An 8,831-nucleotide genomic window follows, 5' to 3' on the forward strand; every position below is an offset into this window, starting at 1 on the left:
GATTAAAAATTCCCCAGTTTTCCTTCGTGGCAGGTAGATAAGTCTCTTTCCTGCCCAGCTCATGGCTCTTACCCACAGCTGGATATGCTGAAAGCAGTCTTTGCTGCAAGAGCTCTGGCTTCAGCACAAGGCACTTTGACCTGCCTGCATCTGATCAATTTGAGATACTATTTTCAGCAGCCTTCTATATCTTAGACAGCTATGATTGACCAGACACCCAGCTCTGGATTTGGCAGGCTGTTCAGAGATATTTCTGAATGTATGTTGGAAGGAGGGGATGCAGGCCAAAGTCCCATCTGGCAGGGTTATTAAGTTGAGCTGTGAAATCATGCTTGTGTTGTTCTGGCCTCTAGATGCCCATCTGGGAGTGTAAATGTCCCTGAACACAGAGAAGCTGGCCACCGTGGCGCAAGTGACACAACCTAATCTCGCCACAGCAGGTTAGGGCGTCAGTCTCTCTGGCCCAATTGCTCTTTAATTGCTTACACAATGAGTAACCACTTGCAGGTGTCCTGATGAGGAAGAGCAAGAAAGAAACTTATCATGTACCCCTACTAATTAGGCTATTGAGCTATAGATTATCTGAGATGGTTGCCCCAATTTGCTATCAGCCTTTGACTGCATGAAAGATGAGATACCTCCCCAGCAAAGCTTCAGTCAGAACAAGCACTTTCCCACATGGTGCACCAAAATACTGTTGACCAGCAAAAAAATGTGTTATCAAAAAACGTGACCCACTTTCTCACAGGAAAGACATAAGCAGCCTCCTGCGCAGACCAGCTTGTGCCCTCAGAGCTCCATGCTCAGTGTCACTTGTTTGCACTCTTCCAGGTATTATGTTGCTCAAACCATTCAAACAATAACATGCATTTAAAGTATTAACTACACAGGATTAATACAAATTAGGTTCTGCTTCTCTATCATTTTTGACATAATGTAAACACAGCAAGTGATAACATGTATTGGAAAACAAATCACGTTTCTTAACTGAAACACAAGCAGCTATGAGGCAACGTGCGTCACTCTAGTTTCATGTGGCATCTTTGATTCTTTTTACAGGAGTGTTAAGGAAATTGTCTTTCAAAGGTCATAATGACCAACATGGTAAGAAAAGCTGGACCCTCCCATTTGGATGTTTCCATCTTAGGAACCAGCAGTGACGCACATCATAAATCATACTAAGTGGACCTGGAGAATGAGGCTAAATGTTTTCTTCTGGATTTTTCACACACAAAATCAAATTAGCTCCACGGAACACAGTGGTATTGTGCAGTGTAACAGAGACAGAACTGTGGGTGTTCACTTTTTCTCGTTGCTACAATAGATACTTAAATGTCTTCCAAACTCAGAGAGCATAATTCATTGTTTTCTTCTAGCACCTTGTCCATTGGGTCTTATGTGATCCCTTGTCTCACTGGCTCTATGACTCTATTATTGTGAGATCCACTGGCATCAGTGGGATTTGGTGTTTTATAGCAGGAAGTTTAAGATTCACATCTCTCCAGCACCTCCAAGTGAATCTGCCCAAGCAAACCGCAGGCTGACCTATGGGGTCCAAATGGTTACTTCCTTGTGCTGGTATTGGGCTCATTTCCATCACTGGACACCACTGTGAGGTGTTCCTGGAAGTGTCTGTATTGCTCAGGACAGTTTCTCCCTGCTCCTTTTCATGTCGATGCACCACAGCACTGGGAGACTGGAGGGATGGGTTTCCCACTATAGGCGAGAGACAACGGAGACATGCTGCCCACCTCTCTGAACTCAGTTGTGGAAATATACTTTGAGGGATTCTCTTCCTTGTAGGCAAATGTGGACATGGGCAAAAGCAACTGGAAGTGAGGTAGGAGAGCACCGGAGACCAAATGAACACTGCTCAGCAGAGCTGCAAGACCTTTTGCAATTTGTCCTGGCAGCCTGGGAGCTCTTCCACTGATTCCTTGCCTGAGGGTGCAGTTTCAGACTGTGTGGGGTTCAGCTGTGCCTACGGCAGCTGAGCTGAGTTTGCAGAAGTGCAGTTCATGCTCAGTGGCGCTCCTGTGTAGGAGAGGACTGCATGCAGAAGTCTGAGCTCTGTTCTCTTCTGCTTATGCAGGGATCAGTTTGGAAACCCTGCCAGAGAATGGCTGGCCAGTGGTAAAACGCAAACAAACAAAACTATTTCAAAACAAAATCTGAAAAACCTAATTTTTGTGCCTTTTTTTTTTTTTTTTCCTGGGAACAGTGTTAAAATTTGTAATTTTGTAAAACTCTGCTTACTTTTGTTTGGATGATTTGCTTAGGAAATAAGGGGAGTGGGATCATGCTCTGTGTGTATACATCCATGTACGCATGTGGAAGGTGTCTGCCCTCCATCCAATAACCATTGAACACCTTGACGAAATGTATAGAAAAGTAGAGGCCTCAGAGATATTAATGCACTACCAGTTTCGTGAAAGCAGATGGGCAAAAAAGAGGGATCCCATAAATGTTCTTGTTGAAAGGAAGACTGCAGCAGGAGCTGAAACTCTATTAGGTAACAGTGAAGCTATATGAGAGTAAGACCTTAAAAACACCCAACTGCAGGCAAAACTTCTCATCTTCTTAAATACACAAGCCAACCAACACTACGACACAGAGCTATGGGGACTCAGGTTCCATTTACTCCTCTGTTCATGGAGTTACCTGTTACATTTCCTTTTGGTCAGCTTTATTATTATGAATAATATATCAAAATTAATAACTGACTCCTAACTAGACTTTGATTTTTCTCACAATGCAATGCTTCAACTCAAATTGCACTTCTTTTACTTTGGAAGATTTTGATTCCAGCAAAATTAATAAAATTGCAACTGCTTCCTGCACAGCATCACTTATCGTCTCGAAAAACCTACTCAGATTTTAGTGTAATAGAAGTTTGTTGCTGACGGTATTTGATATTTCTGAGGTGTTTTGCACCGCTGTAATCTCTCCTGCTTGCTGTGCTTGTCCACACACTGCTGTTTTGAATTGCTGGGCTCAGCATAGCTAGTGACCTGACTACCATCATCATTGACTTTGCTTCCCCTGGTTTAATGCTACCTTAGAGAATTCTTTCACAATGTTATTTAGTGACATTCTTAGCTGTCTGTTTAATAATTTGTTTTTTATCATTTCTTCTGTGAATAGTGTTTGGACATGACAGAACGACCCCACAAGGGTATTCAGAAAAACAGTATCACCATCAATATTCCTTTTGAAATTTGGATGAGTTCTTTAGAAATATTCATGTGGCACCTGTATTTTGAGCACTGGGATTTTCTTGTACAGAGATTTCCTGCAATTTTCACCTCTTTATTTCCAAGAATATTGCTAGAGTACATTTCCAAGCATACTGTTAGAAACTTCTTTCCAGCTAGTTGTATTTGCAGCACCCAAAGCACAGCATGGTACATCCAGAAACCCCTCTTGCTTGGTTCGTGTCCTGTCTGTGGGCAATAGCCAGAATGTGATGCACTTTGCAAGTCTTATGCCTTAAAATACCACCAGAAACATAACAAGATAAACATTTCAAGAAGCATAGCTCCCTAATTCTATATCTGTAGCATTTCCAATCCTCATCCTATCCAAAACCTAAATTCATAGGGAAATAGGTTTGCAAAAGGTCTTTGCTTAAGACCCTAATCATAGGAAGTCTTTCAGGGTAATAACTTGTCTGCTTGAAGTGCTTGTCCTCTCATGCTTAGCTTGTTTGGGTCACAAAGAGAGATGGAGTGACTTCCAGTGAAAGAGATCAAAGGGAGGAATAGAGCCAGGGAGATGCATAAAAATCACAGGATCACAGGATAACAGAATGTTTGGAGTTGGAAGGGGCCTCTGGAGACCATCTAGCCCAAACCACCTGCTAAAGCAGGTTCACCAGAGCAGATCACACAGGAATGCATCCAGATGGGGTTTGAATATCTCTAGAGAAGGAGACTCCACAACCTCTTTGGGCAGCAAATCATGTTTCTATTGACATTTTGAATGAAACCTCCTTGGTTGTTTGTTTTTTCTATTATAGCATTCCACAGAAATTTGAATGAGTGCAATTTGCAAGCAAAATGATTTAAATGTGAATGCTTAATGGTCTTGAGAAGGAAACTTCAGATTGTGTAACCCCATATTACCAACACACCTTTTAAAATCAATAGTCACTGCCTCGGGATTGAAGGAGGTACCTAAGTTAGACTTGAATACTGAGCATTTAAATCTGAATGCTTTGGATCCTACAAAGTATTTGCTGGACAATGCTGCTCTTTAATTTAAAAGAACAAATTTCAAAATTTATTTATGGACTGTCCATGCAGTGAAATGTGGCATGCATAATTATTTGCTCAAGAGAACAATTCGTATGGCAATAAAATTGTGGTGCAGATTTTACTTCTTTAACTCAAAAGGATAAATAATTTACATGCTTGAACTTTATTCTCACAGCTTTGGGATCTTTTGTTTATTTAAGGTGTTCAATTTTGCATCAACAGAATTACAATTCAACTAGTTTGCTTACTCTCAGTTAATGTATGAGAAAGAGCTGTCAAATTGTCACCAGAATGATAAATGGAAAATTGATTTTTTTTTTCTGAGTAGATATTTTCTGAATTTCCTTATTTTATCTCTGTTGTTTTCCACTTTTTTCATTGCCTGCTATCCAAACTGTCTCTGTTCACATGCTCTAGTTGGTGTTATTTTGAGATGTGTTTGCTTCAGGTGCACAGAGAAGGTACTTTGGTTATGCAGCTTGGTTCCCTATGATTCCTCTCTAACTGAAGGAGAGAGACAGGCTCTTCAGAAAGAAACTTGGCTGCTTTGATATGCTCCCTGGAGGAGCCTGTCTCTTTCTATTATCTACAGAGGAAGACTCTGGAAATGAGCCTGCTAACTTTGGCACTTCAAAAATACTCTGAAAAATGTTCCCTGCCACTGACCCAGTGCCCTAAGTAGCTCTTCTTTTTGATTACTGTAGTTTATTCTTCCATTCATACTCTGGAGTGTCTGTCACCAGTTCTGACATCTCCCTCGTTATCTGCCTCCCATCCTTCTTCATAATTCCTACTGCTAAATCTCTTCTGCTCCCTCACTCTTTTCATCCGCCAGCCCCTTCTATTAAATTTTCTCTTTCTCCTCCCACCCATATTTTTTTAGCCTAAATCTGTTATTTTTTGGACCTCCAGTACCAAGAGTACTTTCCCCAAGATTGCCATTTGCAAATCAGTTTGTTCTTTTATTTTTTTGAGTGTCTCTATGAGCTGGCTGCCTTGCCTCTCACTTAAATGCCTTTGTGATCCTCTCCAGTCCCTCTTCTGTGCTCTGTCGAGGCTGCCCACACTGGAGATCACACAGACGCATACATTGCTTGAAAATGTTTGAAGACAGTTATGCATACTTGCACCAGCTCTATATGTTTAACTGGTTTGCTTGTCAGACATCCTCAAAGCTCCCTTCATGACCAGAGATAAGAAAGGAGATTTTTTTCCCTCAGGTCCAATTGTCTGCAGCTGCTGGCTTTGGTTTGGTTTGTTTCTTCTGTTTTCTTCTATAACATGAGTCTCATTGCATCTATCAGTGTTATCTGGACATTTCAAATAGCAAATTCCTGGGTTTTTTTGGAGAAGCTAAACACTTCCAGCATCTCAGTAAGCTGCTGGGACATACCATAATTTTTGTGGGCTCTTGGACTACAGTCTTATGGCTGTTGCAGGATGCTGGGGAGTGGTGGGTGATCTGCGTTGGATGATTTGTGGTGCGTAGAGGATAGTGAGCATGTGTTGTGTGGATTTTCATGACCAAACTCCATGAGAGGGGGACTTTACCAATCCAGACGCACCAGGGCAATGAATGTCTATATTATTGTAGTGTATTGGTATCTGGTGTTGGCATGCATTCAGACAGGCTATTGAGGGGTTTCTGATGAAAAAGTGGATTGTGGGCTAAGGCAAAATGGGAAGAAAAAATAACTTTAACATGCATTTCTGAAGATGCAAAAAAAATGGTGCAGATCCAGCATCATAAAGCTCCCCTACCTTCCGCACAATCAGTTTAATACCTATAACGGCAATGCCAGGTAACAGTGCTCACCAGTTGCAAACTCAGTGTATGTCATGATGCACAAGGAAGAACAGAGGTAGAAATGGCAGTCAAGCAGACGCACTTTGGCTGCAGCTGTTTTTAAGGGAATCCATCTCTGGGCATAGCAGATGCTCTGTATCTGTACATCAGCATTATCTGATGACCATTTTAAGTGGGCTCATTTCATCTCACTTCAAAGCAGACACTGGTGGAGCACCTGTTAACTCATCTATGTGGTACCCTGTAAGTACTCATCTTCTTCCACTGACTATGAACACCAGGTCAAATATAGACATCCGTGCAGCATGCGGCTGCCCAGTACAAGCAATGAGGACTTGACCAGCTTCAGTCTTCTTTTTCCTCGCTTAGAAGTTGATGACCATTTTGATTTCCTCTGTTTCTGAAGTGTCAGTCTCCACCCCGATAGCTTTGCACACGGATCTACTATTTCAGTATGTTTGTTGTATCAGTTGTTTTAATGGCTTCTATTTGATCTGATAATAATTTAGACCCACAAGTCAGTGTTGGAAGTGGCAGGGTCCAAAAACTTAATTTTGTGGAAAGGAGGGATAGCCCTATTTCTTTCATTAGCATTATCAATATTTCTGCAGTAGAGCACTGACAACATTTTGCATCTCTTCCTCCAGAGAGAATTGTTCTCCAAGCAAAGTGCAGTTGTATCTCCTTCTAAGTTTTTTTCACAGACAGGGACTCATTGACTAGCAGAAACCTGCAGTGCTAGGAGTTAAGAACATGTACCTGAGGTGTCCCTAGAAGTCCTACTGCAGTATGACCAGGGATATTGTCTGAAAGTGGAACTGATTCAGGGAGCAAATCCTTCTTCTTCGGGTTAACACAGAGTCTTGGAAACCAACCAAAGAACATGGTCATGTTTTGTATTTTTTTTTCTGGTTTCTATAGACAACACTTGAACTTTCTCACAAACATCTATGATTTAACAGCCAGTACCAGAAGCTGATGACACAGTGGAAGTGGCAAGAAGAGCTGCTTTGTCTCTCGATGTTGTATAAGTTCTTCCCTTTTTCTAAGCAACCCACAAATATTTCATCAAAGAGTACACACCAAAATTAGACTGCTTCATGCCAGTCTCAGCTTAAGAATATGTATCAGTTTAAATGTTATTTTTGCCTAAAGGGCTCTGCAGTGCTGAGATTATTAGACCTTTTCTTTAGAGTTTCAGGTTTTGTACCCTATGCCACTTGGATCTATGAGGCCAGGAATGGTTAACAGAGGTACTGTCTATTGAATGTGAGAACAGTTAGAGCTGCATGAATATTAGGACAGATCAAGCTTCAAGTAAGAAAAAAAAAAAAAAAAGGCAAATTATTTAGCTAAACCCTCAAATTTAGGTACCTATATTTTGGATCTGTGTTGTATGAATGAGATGGATGCAGACATGAAGAATAGTATCATTTTGTATGTTACCTTCTGTTCAACAGCAGGAACATCACGTTCCTTTCAGTAACAAAATGCTGAGCTTGGCCCCATCTGCCCCTGAATCTCATGCATAACTGACTTTGCAAGTTTGAAAGCAGAAACTGTTTGAGAAAGGAAATATCCTCGACCCCATCTTTCTATAATTTCATGTTTTCTACTCACAATTAGCTTCTCAAGATCATTGTGAGACATTGCTGTCTTGGATTCTTGATTTCATATTTCCTCAGTGGCTTTTTACAGATAAGGGGACCACTAAAGAGCAAGAAAAAGAGGACAAAAAGAGGGGAAAAAAAGGTATACAGGAGATGGCAATGATTTTGAGGGAAGCATTCCCTTGTGTGCACCTGTTTCTAAGAGATTTTCACCATTTTCAATCTTCCCTTTTTTGGAAGGTTTAATTTTACCTTAAAACTTACAACTGTGATCCCTGAGCCCCAATTCTGTCATCTTACACTGTCATTTCAAGCTTCCAAACAAAGAGGGATTTGGGGTGGGGTGGAAGGAAATACTTGGGAGCATAGTTTCAGATTCACTGCGAAAGGCTTTATATGTTCTTCCTGGACATGCCAAACAGCTAAGTTTCAGGACAGTTGTCAGAAGTCTGAGTTATACTGTAATCAGAGGTTTAGTAGTGCTAGACAGATGACAGACAGTCCAAAATCCAGATGGTCTCTGGCAAATCCAGATGCCCCCTGTTCTAGTGGTGCAGGGTGAAATGTAGGAGAGAATTCATGCCCCTTTTGGGGCACAAGCCTCCATCTTTTCCATGTCCCCTGCTTCCTCTGTGTGTCCTGCTGACTGTTGCCATTGCTTTCAACCAGGCTGAAGCCAGTTCTGCTGCTGCCACTGTGGCAGAGAAATGGGATGAAGAAAAGCAGCAGCGGCCACCCCTGCAATCCCTTCCTGCCCCAGGGCCATCTGTTTAAATCCTGTCTGTGCAGAAATCAGACTCATTCTTTCCAACACAAATTGAAGTCTAAAGCTTTCTTCCCCATCTCAAAAGAAAAAAAAAAAGTGAAAGGTGTGGCTTCCTACTGGGCAGAAACCTTGGAATAGTACTAGTTGGCATGAACCAAAATTGTGTCAGGGATTGTGTTGATGATTAACTGGTGTGGACGATCCCTATGCTCTGGCACTACTCAGTTTACTTCTAGAGATTGAGCTAATACAGCCCACCTGCTCCAGCTCTGATGCAGGACCCTGACTTGCAACACAGGAGCCACTGGCCTAGATGTCTCAAGGGGGTTAATCAGGTTGTCAGAGCCCCTTTCTGTGAGGGAAGTCCTCAAATTCAGGATATTTGAGGCATG

This window comes from Columba livia, chromosome 1 (genome assembly GCF_036013475.1).
Source record: "Columba livia isolate bColLiv1 breed racing homer chromosome 1, bColLiv1.pat.W.v2, whole genome shotgun sequence".
In the NCBI taxonomy this organism is placed as follows: domain Eukaryota; kingdom Metazoa; phylum Chordata; class Aves; order Columbiformes; family Columbidae; genus Columba; species Columba livia.